Source organism: Nicotiana sylvestris, chromosome 11, assembly GCF_000393655.2.
Source record: "Nicotiana sylvestris chromosome 11, ASM39365v2, whole genome shotgun sequence".
NCBI lineage: Eukaryota > Viridiplantae > Streptophyta > Magnoliopsida > Solanales > Solanaceae > Nicotiana > Nicotiana sylvestris.
The window spans coordinates 60,586,468-60,601,988 of NC_091067.1; positions in this window are offsets into that span (position 1 = coordinate 60,586,468).

The following is a 15,521-nucleotide window of genomic DNA, read 5'->3' on the forward strand; positions in this document are numbered from 1 at the left end:
TCTACGTAGAAATCCAATCACATGCGGAAAGGATTCAGTAATAACATGAGGATCTTGTTGCTCGCAATATCCTAGACTATCATTTGCTACTCCAATAGCTAGTTATCTGATCCTTCATCCTCGAAAGAGTTGAAATCAAGTTCATGTTTATAACATCGTACCCATAATTACGCTTGATACCCTCATGGTAACTGTAATGCTCGACTTGTGAATATAAGTTAAATACTTATTTTAGTTGTCTTCCCTTTCTACTCGAATCTATTAATTCCAAATCATTTGCTTTCCTAGACATGCACTGTATTGCCGAATCCCTCATGGCTATTACTGACATGCTAAAGTAGTAATACTGATAGGTACTTCAAGAAACAGTAAAAGGTCAAAGGGTATTTCCATTAAAAGTTAATGTAACCATTTCGGGATCTCACAAAATGAAGAAGCAGGGATCCATTCTTCCATTATCCCAATGGTCGATGGCACACGTGGTATGAAACACGTGCTACGATGTTCTCACTTGATATTAGTGTGTGTGTCTCATTCAACATCGTACAGATCTTGGTCTAAACACTTCTAAATGTCTAACCCAAGTTTCTCACTTCAGCTATACTCAACTCCAATTTCTTAGAGAAACTTGTATCTGCTTATTAAACAAGTTGTTAAGGATTGTGAAATCCATATGTTTGAACTCTAGTCAATGTCACACCTCCTTTTTACCACCCGAGGGCGATATAAGGGAGTTTTTCCAATTAAAGTGACATTATTCAAAATGGGATTATTTATTTAAATTATCAGAGTCGCCATTTGGGATAGTTTATTTGGTGTCCCAAGTCACCAGTTTATTTTAAAATCCCAAATCGAGGAAATTTCGACTTTACTTTATAAGTCTGCGAACTAGAAATTCTGGATAAGAAATTCTGTTAACCCGGGAGAAGGTGTTAGGTATTTTCGGGTTCCGTGGTTCTAGCACGGTCGCTTAAACTATTAATAATTGGCCTATTATCTGATTTACTACATGTTTTAACCTATTATGTATTTTTAGCTTTATAACCGCTTTTAATTAATTATTTTTTTAGGAAAGATTCAACGTCACATAAATGCACCCGCGGTCCACAACACATTTATCTAACGTTGTTGAGGTTTGGATTTGAGTCACATAAATGCACACCCGAGTTTAGGAGAGTAACTTTTAAATAGCGCGTCTAAAGCAACTACGCTCTTTCACATTAGCGATGGCCATGGAAAATTCATCTAAATGGCACGCCTCGATTTCTAAGGATTAAAATACTAATTAAGCGAGGGCCATGCATTTTGAGATTTTGTTTGGCACGGCACACCTCGATTCCAATTTTTTAAAGGGAACTTGAACTAAACCTTGGAGGGCCATAAACTATGTCTTACCTAATATGGCATGCCTCCAATCTGCTTTTAAAAGCCCAACTAATTAATTAAGGACGATTTAAAGGAACTATAATTATTCTAAACTAAAACCAGGACTTGATTCACTTAAATAGACGGACCAATATTAAACGAAGTCCAGTCTATTCAAAGCCTGGGCTTGAAGTGAAGCCCAATAGCCTATCGAAAATTACAAGGCTACCAAGTGGCTGATTCCACAATAGCTTAAGCTAAGCCCAAAAGGGAACCCAACTCTGAGGACATACCATCATCCCAAAGCTGGGACTAAGGATCGAGTCCCTTCAATAACACAAAACAGCATACATTGGGCTTTAGAACTACAGACTGATCCATATCAGATTTTAACCAAATAACGCAACAGAGTAAAGGGTGAAACAATCACTAAGCCAGAACGCCATTTTAAAAGAAATTATTTCTTGAATGTAATTACTCTAATGACACCAATTGCACCGTATGCCACTTTCATTTAAAAGCTCAAACTATTTTACAACCAAAGCGTGAGGACTTGAACCTCAATTAAACTCATAAATCCTAGAGAGATTGATATTATGTGACCATGATTTTAAACACCTAACATTCAAACATAAACCATAGAACATGGATTTCAAAAGGAAGTACTGCCTAGATCTGCCAACTATTAGCTTGGAAATCATCCATGAGGTAAAGGGTCATTTGTGCCCTACAAACATGCTGATAATAATTTAACTGAAACACAAGGTAAACAGAATTCAAAGGCAGTCTACATAGTACTATTTAGCATGGTTGAATGCAAAAAATCTGACTACTGATTCAATTAGCACATATTACATAAAATCCAAGATATTTCTAAGTCGATTACACTCAAACAAACCCATACTTAAATCTTAAGATAAACTTGTAGCATTTGATGACATGATTGGCTACACATGAGAGAGCTTGGCTAGAAGAAAGATAAAACTAAATATAACAAACTTAAAAGCTGGTAATGCAACAGAGAAGTGACAATTATCAATTTCTTCAACTTGAACTACATGGCTTCACATAACAGCCATAATAAAATTTATTTCCATTCATGGATTGAAGGAAATACCTGGAAATAAAAGGGAAACAAAAAAGTGAAGAAACAGTAACCAGTAGAAGTAGAACAGAGCCCAGATTCAGTCAATGAAACAGTAGAAACAGCTCAAAACAGTCGATAGAACAGTGGAGGAACAACAACTCAAAACCCAACTTCAAACCAAAGCTCAAGCCATTTCTCAAACCATAAGTATAACTATGGAATTTTCAAGGGTTTTAGCTAAAGAAGAGAATCAGAAACCCAAAACAAACAGAATTTTGGTAGCTTGTAACAAAGAAATGCAGGGATTTCAATGCTTTTTCATGGTTTTTCCCCAGGCTCCAGTCGTTTCAAATTTTTCAGTATTTTATGTCTCTAAAATCTGACTTGCTAAAGAAGAAAAAATGTCTTTATAGGCAAGTCTTAGGGCAGCATAAAAGGGATTCAGATTTGCACTTTAAACATTTTAATATTTTTATTTTTGCTCAAATACCCTTAGCTTAAAAATAAGATTTTCAATCTAGTCCTAAAGGCACCTTCTAGGAAGCATCCTATTCAGTTAACAGATATATTCCCTAGCTTAAATCCCCAAATTACCCCTTAAACACCCTGTTATTACCCCTGAAGCCAGACAGAACATGGGTCAAACTGGCCCAAATCAATTTGTTATGGGTCTGTATAACTCAGGTTGAATCCCCTTTTGGGCTTTCTGATTTTCAAAACCCGATTTGAGCCATAATCCCAAAAACATAATTGAACGGGCTAAAAGAAACCAGAAACCTTTAAGATGAAACCCAAAACCAAAAGAAAAAGGAAATGAATTAATTAATTTTATACAAAAAAAAAACAAAACAAAAGTAAACTATACTTGGTTATTAATCTAATTATGCAACAGAATAAAAATTAAAACGAACGCATAACAAAGAAGAACAGAGGAGGCAGAAAAAGATGAAAAAAATGAATTTAAACGAATAAAAAGAAACACATGCAAGAAGAGGAAGAGAAGCTGAAAGTATCTAAAACCAAACGAATGAAATCTTGAAAACTTTCAAAGGAAATCTTCGATTTCTGACTGGAATAGACTTTAATCGTGTGTTCTCGTATGAAAACACGCGAATAAACTCTATTTCAATCTCAAATCTTCAAATAGTCTCGCCGATTTGGGGTGTTGGAATTTTAGGGTTCGAGCTGTGATTTGAGATTCGAGAAGTTCTGTGGTGATTAGAGGGAAAGGAGTTAGGGATTGGGGAAGAGGAGGTGAAGGGGGTTCTGTGGTGTGGATTTAGGGTCATTTGGGGGTGGCACCGCCGGGCGGATACGGTGAAAAATGAGGCGGTGCTAGGGTTTGTGTTCGAATCTCTGATGATGAAGAATTAAGAGAAACGAGTTTGGGGGGGTCAACCTTCAGATAGTTTTATATTGTCATGTAACCAATTCCCAGCCGTTGATTTGAACGAGATCAAACGGCTCAAATTTGGGACCACAAAAACGGGGTTATTTGGTTTTGAGTGGGATTGGACCGGGTAAAAATCGCGAGCATGGGCTGATTTTGACCGGGTTTGGATGGGTTAATGGGGAATAAATCAATTGGGCTTGAGATTTAATGAAATTAGCCCAAAAATCTGATTCTTTTCACTTCTTTTTTTTCCATTTATTTTAGAAACTCTTTTTCTTTTTTTAAAATTAAAAATAGAATCTAAATAAATTCCTAATACAAATTATCCTACCAAATTAAATTAATTAACTCTAAATAACAACTACCACAAATAATTAAATACCAAATTAAAAGAAAAACTACCAAAATTCAAAACTCAAAATTAAATGCAAAAATGAGTTATTTTTTGTAAAACACTAATTTACTAATTAATCAAGAAAAATTTAAAATTAAGTCCTAAATGAAAATTCAACACATTTTTTTAATATTTTTTGTGAATTAAAATAAAATTAAACATGCACACAAAATGCAAACAATCAGGAAAATTCTACAATAATTCCTAAAATAACAAATAATTAAAAGGAAAAATCTAATTTTTGGAATTTTGTAGGAGTAATTCATGTAAAGCAAAAATCACGTGCTCACAGCTGCCCCTCTTTGCTCGGAGACACGAAAGGTTTTCGGTCAAAGATAAATGAGCAATCATGAGGGATTTTTGCCCGTTAGACACTCCATAAGAAGCATTTTTGAAAAGAGCCTGACTGAACCTTGCTTCAAAAGTTGCCTACATATCCTTGGCTATAAAGGAATCAGGTCAGTGTAGTTCTGGAAGTTTTGGTAGCTGGGACTACCAGGAAGCTGTGATTTCACTGTTGATGCTGCTGCTACTTGCTGAGCTCCTTATTACACCAAAATGGAAAATAAAAAGCTAAACTAGCTAAGCCTATCAACTAAGAGTTACAAGATTCCTATCTATAAATCTCTTGAAGCTTGATCTTGAGTCTTAGTTGGTTCTTGCTGTGGACTCCGATCTGAATCTTGATGCTTGTCAGCTGTAGGTGTTGGTTCTTTCTTCAGCTTTGGATCAAGGCGGGATATGCGGAGCTTGCGACTTCAATCATATCTTGAATAGTCTGCATCCTTCTCTACTTCAAGCACTTTGAGTTCATTTCTTTTTGCTCTTTTTCTTCTTTTCTTTAGTTTGGATTGAGACTCATTCTTTTGGTTGTCTCGAACCCTGTGCCTCGAGGTACAACCTACTCAGACACCAAAATAAACAAACGAACGAAATTTTTCTGCCTCAGTTTTACTAGGAAAATTTCGCGAGTTATTTGTAACTAAAATCTAAACTTTTCTCTATTGAAAGCAATAAAAATCAAGATTGTGTATCCTTGGGAGTAGGGAGTAAAGCCCTAAACTAGGAAGATTTCCAGGTTATGCTAGAAAGATGACCGGGTTATGCCAGAAAAGAAAAGGTCCTCGGGTTATGACGGGGAAGTCATCGAGTTATGCCGGAATAAGGAAAAGGTCCTCGGTTTATGCCGAGGAGGTCATCGGGTTATGCCGAAAAAGAAAGGGTCCTCGGGTTATGCGGGAAAATAAGAAGGTCATCGGGTTATGTCGGGGAAGATAAAAGGTCCTCGGGTTATGCCGGGGAGGTCATCGGGTTATGCCGGAAAAAGGAAAAGGTCATCGGGTTATGCCGGAGAGGTCATCAGGTTATGTCGGAAAAGAAAGGTCCTCGGGTTATGCTGGGGAAGAGAAAGGGTCCTCGGGTTATGCCGGGGAGGTCATCGAGTTATGCCGGAAAAAGGAAAAGGTCCTCGGGTTATGCCGGGGAGGTCATCGGGTTATGCCGAAAAAAGAAAAAGGTCCTCAGGTTATGCCGGGGAGGTCATTCGGTTATGCCGGAAAAAGAAAAAGGTCCTCGGGTTATGCCGGGGAGGTCATCGGGTTATGTCGGAAAAGAAAACGTCCTCGGGTTATGCCGGGGAGGTCATCCGATTATGCCGGAAAAAGAAAAGGTCATCGGGTTATGCCGGAAAAAGAAAAAGATCATCGGGTTATGCCGGGGAGGTTATCGGGTTATGCTGGAAAAAGAAAAAGGTCCTCCGGTTATGCCAGGGAGGTCATCGGGTTATGCTGGGGACAACTAGAGAATAAGACCCTATGTTATAAAGGACACAACTAGAGATTGGAGACCCTATGCTACCATGATTTTGGGATTCTTCTTCTTCTTCTTATTTTCATTTTACTCTTAATGCTTTATTCAAGAGAATGCATGGAGAGTATGAGAGGAACTTCCCCTTTTGGGTTAGTTTCTACTGCATGACAATTTGGTCTATATGTGCCCTGCTTTTATTGTACCTGCTCCTTGCGAGGTTATTTTGGATTGCACCTGTTTTCAAATCAAAGAACAATTTGTCAGTTTGGGCCTTGATTGCTTTGATCACTTGATCTCGGCCCAACCCTTTTGCTGAAATCTTTTACTGCTTGCTAGTTTTCTAGAGACTGACTTCTCTTCTAAAACTAGGTAACTTGACTTCTACTAGAATTTCACATGATGGCTCACCCGTGTGAGGCTTTGGCCTTTTCATCTTATTCTGCCTTTATGGGCATTTGACTTTGGATTTCTTTTTATTTTCAATAATTCTGATTCGGAGCATCGGCCATCATGGCCAGTCGGGATCGACTTGATGCACCCGGTGAGGCTGGGCAATTTTCTTTGTACTTGACTTTTATTAAGAAGAAACCTGTAAAACCAATCTTGCCATTTTTTCTTTGTATTAGTTTCAGAAACAGAGTTCGACCGAAAGGGATTCAAAGAAAAGTAAACAAAGGACAAGAAAATAAATTTAAGAGTGTCCCTTTCTGGGAGGAAAGGATTCATCTGGAGTGCATGCAGAATTCAATGGACATGACATGTTTCTTGGACTAGATGCCTGATCTGCACAACCATCCAACTTCTCATAAACTCATTGCGACCCGTGTTTTAAAAACGAGAAACCTTGCCAGGACGCTTTCAATACCGATGGTGGTGAGGGGTTTCTTCTTTTCGATCAACGATGCCCTTTGCGGGTTTTTGCCAATCGACCTCTCTTATTTCTCTTCTCACCATCGCCTTATAATGCTCTTTACGAGTTTTCACTAACAAGACTCTCTCGTTTTTCAGTTTCTCTACTCACCGTCGACTTATAGTGCCCGTGGGTTTTCACCAATAAGACTCTCTCATTTTATTTCTCTCATCTTGATTGTATCGAATCCAAGCGGTTGCATTCTCCGATTTGGAAAACCTTTCACCAATTTATCGGAAGGACTTGAACAAGGTTTAGGCAGAAAGAATTTGGATCAAATTACAACTTTGGAACTATTCAGGCGGTATCATCGCCGAACTATTATAACATCTGCCCCAGTTTCACTTTTTGGGGGAAATTGGATTTTTGTTTTGGTGTGACTGAACCCCAGAGAGAGGCTGCCTACGTATCCTTTAGGAATCAAGTCGAATGTAGTTCAGGGAAAATATTTTGTTTTTGTTTTTGTTTTTGTTTTCATCATATTTTTACAAGTTCCTTCGAGTTCCAAAGAGGGTAATGAAAGAAAGGTAACCGGCTCAAAGAGTTAGAAAAAGATTGGAGTGTTTGGGGTAGCGAGAATGAAAGCCCTCGTCATACCAATCGGACAATGCTATTGCTGCAGAACGATTAGACATAATACCTTTTGACTGCATCTGCATTCACAGCTGTTTCAGAGTCATTTCCTTCAATGTCTCCCAAATATAATGCCCTTTTTGGCAACGATTTTCTGATGATGTATGGGCCTTTCTAGTTAGGAGCAAATTTTCCTTTTGCTTCCTGATGATGAGGAAGAATATGCCTTAAGACGAGTTGCCCCACTTCAAAGTTTCTAGGCCGCACTTTCTTGTTGTAGGCACGAGCCATTCTTTAATGGTACAACTGCCCGTGGCAGACTGCGGTCATTCGCTTTTAATCGATTATGGTTAACTGTTCCAAACAGGTTTTGACCCACTCATTGTCTTCAATTTCAGCTTCAACAATGATTCGGAGAGAAGGGATTTGAACTTCTGCGGGTATCACGGCTTCAGTGCCATAAACCAAAAGGTACGGGGTTGCTCCGACCGACCTGAGCACAGTAGTGCGATACCCCAACAATGCAAAAGGCAACTTTTCATGCCACTACCTGGAACTTTGAATCATCTTTATCAAAATCTTTTTGATGTTCTTGTTTGCTGCTTCAACGGCACCATTGTCTTTGGGACGATAAGGAGTAGAGTTCTGATGCGTTATCTTGAATTGTTCGCATATCTCCCTCATCAAATGACTATTCAAATTTGTAGCATTATCCGTAATAATGGTTGCAGGAATACCAAAACGGCAGATGAGGTTGGAATGCACGAAGTCCACTACAGCTTTCTTGGTGATAGATTTGAGAGTAATTGCTTCCACCCACTTTGTGAAGTAGTCGATAGCGACCAATATGAATCTGTGTCCATTTGAAGCTTTTGGCTCAATCGGCCAAATGACGTCCATGACCAAGGCAACAAATGGCCAAGGTGCTAACATGGGATGTAGTTCTGTAGGCGGCACATGAATCAGATCACTGTGCACCTGACATTGATGACATTTCCGGATGAAATTGAAGCAGTCCTTTTCCATAGTCATCCAGTAATAGCCCGCTCGAAGGATTTTCTTTTCTAAAACATACCCGTTCATGTGGGGCCCGCAAACTCCTGTGTGTACTTCATACATGATCCTTCCAGCTTCTTCGGCGTCAACTCATCTTAACAAGTTGAGATCCGGAGTCCTTTTGTACAAGACATCACCGCTCAAGAAAAAACCACTTGTGTGTCGTCTAATGATTCTCTTTTGGTCTCCACTGGCTTGCTTGGGGTATTCTTTAGTTTTCAGAAATCTTTTGATGTCATGATACCATGGCTGAATATTTGGTTTTGCCTCAACCGTATTGCAGTACCCATGCCTTTCCCGGATTTGGATTTCCAAGGGATCAATGTGAGCATTGCCTGAGTACGGCAGCATCGAAGCTAAAGTGGCAAGTGCATCAGCTAGTTCATTATGACAATGGGGGGTGTACCTGAACTCTATTGATTTGAATCGGCTGCTAAGATCTTCCAGATGTTGCCTGTAGGGAATAAGTTTGACATCTCGGGTCTCCCATTCTCCTTGAGCTTGTCTGATAATCAGATCCGAATCTCCCATGATTATCAATTCCTTGACATCTTGGTCAATTGCCATGTTCATACCCATAATGCAGGCTTCATACTCGGTAGTATTATTTATGCAGAAAAATCGAAGTCGGGTTGTGGCTGGATAATGCTGACCAGTGGGTGAGATCAAAATTGCTCCAATTTTAACACCTTTTGTGTTTATCGCTTCATCAAAGAACATTTTCCAAGCATTGGTATCTTCGGATATTGCCTCTACCGAGTTTACCTATTCATCTGGGAAGTAGGTGCTCAAAGGTTGGTATTCATCATCAACCGGGTTTTCGGACAAGTGATCTGCTAACGCCTGGGCTTTCATTATCGTGCGAGTGACGTAGACTATGTCAAATTCAGTGAGCAGGATCTGCCACTTTGCTAACCTCCCAGTGGGCATTGACTTCTGGAATATATATTTTAAAGGATCCAACCTGGTTATGAGGTAAGTGGTGTAGGCTTGCAGATAATGCATCAGCTTCTGAGCAACCCAAGTTAAGGCGCAACAAGTTCTTTCCAATAAAGTGTACTTGGCTTCATAACTGGTAAACTTCTTGCTCAGATAGTAAATGGCCTGCTCTCTCTTTCCGGTCACATCATGTTGCCGAGGACACAGCCGAAAGAATTTTCCAAGACTGTCAGATACAAGAATAGAGGCCTCCCTAGCTCAGGTGGGACCAAGACTAGCGGATTCGACAGATATTCTTTGATTTTGTCAAAAGCTTCTTGACATTCGTATGTCCATTTGATTGCCGCATATTTCTTCAACAACTTGAATATGGGTTCACACATGGATGTCAACTGAGCAATGAATCGGCTTATGTAGTTCAATCTGCCTAATAAGCTCATCACATCCTTCTTGGTTCTCGGAGGAGGCAAATCCCGAATAGACTTTATCTTTGTTGGATCTAGCTCGATGCCCCTCCGACTGACTATGAATCCCAAGAGTTTGCCAGAGGGGACCCTAAATGCACATTTGACTGGGTTTAACTTCAAATCATATTTGTGTTGCCACTCAAAGAATTTTCTCAAATCCCGAACATGATCATCTTGGGTCCTGGACTTGATGATCGCGTCGTCCACATACACCTCAATTTCTTGGAGTATCATGTCATGTAAAATGGCAATCATGGCTCTCATATAAATTGCCTCGGTGTTCTTCAGACCAAATGGCATGACCCTGTAACAGTATGTGCCCCAAGGTATGGTGAAAGCTTTCTTTTCTGCATCTTCTTCATCCATCAGCACCTGGTGATATCCTGCATAACAATCCACAAAAGACTGTATCTCATGTTTGCGCAGTTATCAACAATGATATGGATATTCGGCAAAGGGAAGTTGTCCTTAGGACTTCCTTTGTTCAGATCTCTATAATCCACACACACTTGGGTTTTCCCGTCTTTCTTTGTCACTGGAACGACATTGGCTAACCATGTGGTGTACCAAACTACTCGGATAACCCCCGTTTTCAACTATTTTGTGACCTCTTCTTTAATCTTGTCACTGATATCAGTTTTAAACTTTCTTTGCTTTTGCTGAACAGGGGGATAATCGGGGATAAGTTGGCAATTTGTGAACCACCAAATCGACACTCAGCCCTGGCATGTCATCCTATGACCAAGAAAACACATCTTTGAATTCAAACAAGAGTTGGATCAATGCGTCCTGGGTTTTCTCATCTGTGCGAATGCTTATCTTGGTTTCCCTGACTTCTTCGGAACTACCCAAATTGTCCGGCTCAGTATCATTTAAGTTCGGCTTAGGTTTATTCTCAAATTGTTTTAATTCTCGATTTATTTCCCTAAAAGCCTCTTCTTCATCATATTCCAGTTCTTGGTTCATTATTTCACAGTTAGACAGCGTGTTTGAATCTGGGCATGAAGTCCGCAAGCATGTCATGTTATTTAAAGCCACATTATTAGAACTGAAAGAAGAAAAATAAAAGAGAAAAATAACAACAATCAGAAAGAGTGGAGAGATGAACGATGAAATATTGATTTCATTTCTTTGAATTTGAAGATAACAGGGTTTACATTGGAAATTTAAAGACAAGAAACTAAAGAAAACATCCGAGTTACACCCTGAAATAACTCGCGATGCAGAAAAAGTGGCAGGATTGGACTACCGAGATTCCCGCCTGATTAGGAGTGGAGTAGCCTTCCAATTTTGCAGTTTGGCACCGGGTCCCATGTATAGCACCTCAGCGGTGCTTGAGCCTTCCCCTGGTTGGACCATGTGGGTTTTATACAGCATCTGCCTCATGGCCCCACAGATTCTTCAATTTCCTCAGTCGTAAAGGCTTCATCTTCCTCTTCCTCATTGTATTTAGGCTTGACAAATGTTCTATAAAGATGCGGGATCAGATGAGGCAAGATCCAACCATTGTTCTTTCTTTCATCCGCCCATTTTCCATCAGCTGATGTGGGTTAGAAACATACCCCAAAGAACTTCTCACTAGCAATCACGGTGATGGGTTCAGCGATTCCTTGCAATGATTTCCCGAGTCCCTTCTCGGGTTTGTAGCCATGTCTGATTATTTCTTTGGCCACCATAATTGATGTATTTGAAAGAAAGGGTTGAGGGCAAGGGTTTCCCTCTTTACACTGGTCCGCGACCATAATCTCGAAAGCTTGATAGACTATATGTTCACTTCCTTCTCTAGCTTCAAGACAAGGGACTGATGGGTCCCGATAAATCGATTGCTCATCCTCCCCGTGAACTACAATCTCCTGATCCTCATGTTCAAATTTTACCATCTAGTGGAGAGTAGGAGGCACAACCCCTGCTGTGTGAATCCACGGCCTTCCCAAGAGGAAATTATAGGAAGTATCCATGTCCAAGACCTGGAAGGTCACTTCGAAGTCCACCGGGCCGATAGTCATAATTAGATCAACCTCGCCTATTGTATCCCTCTTTATGCCGTTAAAAGGACGTACACAGATGTTGTTGGGTCTGATTCTCTCAGTACCGATTTCCATACATTGCAGGGTTGAGAGTGGGAAAATATCTACCCCAGAACCACCATCAAGCATGACCCTTTTCACATAATACCCTTCATATTTAATTGTCAGGTAAAGAGCCTTGTTGTGTGCGGCCCCTTCTGGGGGCAAATCATTCTTGCTGAAAGAGATTTGATTGACTGCAAAAAAACCTTTCTGCCATCCTCTCCAACTGTTCTACAGTGGTTTCAATGGGTACATATGCTTCGTTGAGAGTTTTAATCAACACTTTTTGATGTTCAGTTGAATTCATTAGCAAAGACAAAAAGGAGACTTGGGCAGGAGACTTTCGGAGCTGGTCGATTATCTCGTAGTCTGCTATTTTCATTCTAGAAGAACGATTCTGCTTCTTCAACACTCACTGGCTTCTTAAGTGGGAAATGCTTCTTTGTGGCATTATTTACTTCCTCCAGATTGAGGTACCTCTCAGCAGGGTTATTTTCCTTAACTTCTCCCGAGATCGCTTTACGTTTGTAAGTTACTACCGCTTTGTTATAGTTCCATGGAATGGCAGTGGGATCTATCATGGGCCTTTGTGACGCGCGACCAATAACCACGGGCTCATTCAGCATTGGTGGAATTATCGCCCCCCGCACCACGTAGGTCACCTTGGGCACATACATTTGAGCTCCCTTGTTTAGCTCAAACCTCCTAGGAGGACTCAACGACATCTGTTCTTTCTTGCGACCTTGAGGGATATAGAGAACGACATCTTTGGAGGGCACTGCCCCAGTTTCAACTTCCACTTTCTTTTCAGTCTTCTGAGGGGTGGTTTTACTCTTTTTCTCCCCCTTGTCTTGTTTTACGATAGCTTTTGGCTTCTTTTCCACATAGGCTATGGCAATGATGGCTTTTAGAGCTGGATCAAATTCTCTATCTTCATAGATCATTCCAATAAATGGCCCATTGTCGCGAGCCGGTAGTGGATTGTTGGTTATATTAGGAACGTTTTTGTCCCTTAGCACTATTCTCTTTTGTTCTATCAGATCTTCCATAGCCCTCAAGGTCCAACAATTATCTGTATCATGCCCTTCTGCCCCTGAATGATAGGAACACCGGGTGCCAGGTTGGTAAGAGGGTGACTCTGGGTTTTGCCTATTCAGGGGTACGGGTTGCAACAAACCCATTTGGACCAATTTGGGGAATAGGCTAGAATAGGACTCACCAATAGGTGTGAAGTTTGTTTTCCTTGGCGGCTCCCGTGCACGGGCATTGAAGTTGTTTCGTGGAGGCCAGGGATTGTAGTAAGCTTGGTAAGGAGGTTGATTTCTGGGAAATGGAGCTCTGTTCTGATTAAATTGTTGTTGGGGCCTGACGTAGGGTTGGGCATTCATCACTGTGTATGGCTGAGGAGCATAAGCCATATCTTGGTGGGGATAGTAATGTTGTGGGGTTCTTTCAGAGAAAAGAGGTCTGGGTGAACGGGGTTTTCTTGCACCTGAAGTTGCCATTGCTGCTTCTTCCTTCTTTTTTCGATTTGCTACTCCTCCAGACCCACCTTGGATTGCTTGGGAAGTAGCCCTTATAGCAGACTGACTCAAGATTCGCCCTATTTTCAACCCATTTTCAACCATTTCACCAATTTTGATAGCTTCGGCAAACGGCTTACCCATCGCAGACATCATGTTTTGACAATAATAAGCGTCTTGGGCTTGAAGGAAGACACTGACCATCTCTATTTCGTCCATTGGAGGTTTACCTCTGGCAGCTTGTTCGCGCCACTTGACAGTATACTCTCGGAAGCTCTCCGAGGACTTCTTCTTTATATTTGACAATGAATTTCTGTCAGGGGTGATGTCGATGTTATATTGAAACTGCCTGACAAAGTCTCGAGCCAGGTTATCCCAGATATGCCAGCGAGATATATCCTGATCCATATACCATTCTAAAGCAATACCGACCAAACTTTCTCCAAAGTAAGCTATGAGCAGTTCTTCTTTTCCGCCCGCTCCCCGTAATTGGTTACAATACCTTTTGAGGTGGGCAATGGGATCCACATGCCCGTCATATTTTTCAAACTTCGGGGTTTTGAAACCCAAGGGTAGATGTACGTGCGGTAACATGCACAGGTCAGCGTAAGATACACTCGTTTGCCCACTCAGACCCTGTATATTTTTGAGACTTTGCTCCATGCTTCTCATCTTTCTGGCAATCTCCTCTTGTTCAGGGGTTTTTGCGGTTTTCTCCTGCCCTGCAGTAAACTCGTACCGAAGCGACTGAGGGTAAGAACTGGTAGTAAACTGGGTATGTTCCAGAGGGAAAGATGGAGCTTGAAATGTGAAGGAAGATAGCTCGAAGCTAGGCCTAGGTAAAGCAGGTAGTGCCATAGCTGAACAAGGTGGCGCAGTGAATATGTTTGAAGCCGCACCTGAAGTTAACATCTGGGGGCGAGCCTCAAAATGTGTTCCCACATAATGGGAAGAAATGGTAGGATATCCCAGTGGGGTATTTGGATAAGGGTGTTGGAGGTCCCACTTGCCCTGGAAAAAAGCTCGAGAAATCCAGGGATTGCACTGGGTGGTTCTTTTCCATTTGCCAAGGCGTCCCACATTTTTATCATACGGAGATGCAGAATTCTATTTTCCTCAGCAGTTGCTGACTCAGAAGTTGGGATGGCCAAGATCGGACTATCCTCCGGAATAGGAACTGTAGGCAGAGGGATTTCTGAAGACATTTCAAAGCTTCCTTTTGACCTCGTGAAGTATGGATGTGAAGCCAGACTACCACAAAACCAACCACCTTACTATAAAACCTGGACTTAACAGTAGACAACAAACCAATCAGTTTGAAGCAAATAACACATAGGTAATTACACGTCGGGACGTGATGCACCTATACAGTTAAATGTGTTTCTACGTGTTTCGCAATGGTTGCATGTTTCATCCTGGCTTTCCTTACTTTCCCCAATTTCTTTTCTTTCCACTTGGGCTTTTTATGCTTCTATTCTCATTTTCCGCTCTTTTCTTTCCTCTCTTTCCTTGCTCTCTTTTTTGTTTTTCTTTTGATTTTTTCTTTGGCTCTCTTTTTCTTTCTTTTTGGTTTTTCTTTCGGTTCTTTCTTTTCACATCTCTCTTATTTGATTTATTTACAAAAATTATGACCGGATCCGATGAGGATTGCCTACGTATCACGATGCCACGTGAATCAGATCATTGCGTAGTTTAAGAAAAATAAAGCGAAAAATAAAGAAACAATTTTTTGGGATTTTCAATTTTCATTAATAAAACTGCTAAACTTTTCTATTACAAAAGACTACTCATTTCTTAGAATTTTAAAAACTGCAAACAGACTCAAAACAACGTTTAAACTAAAAAAAACTAAAATACAGACTCAATAAGTGAAAATCAGGAGTACATAAGTGCTTCGACTCCTGGGGCCCGTGGGACATCATTCGTTCTTGCCACG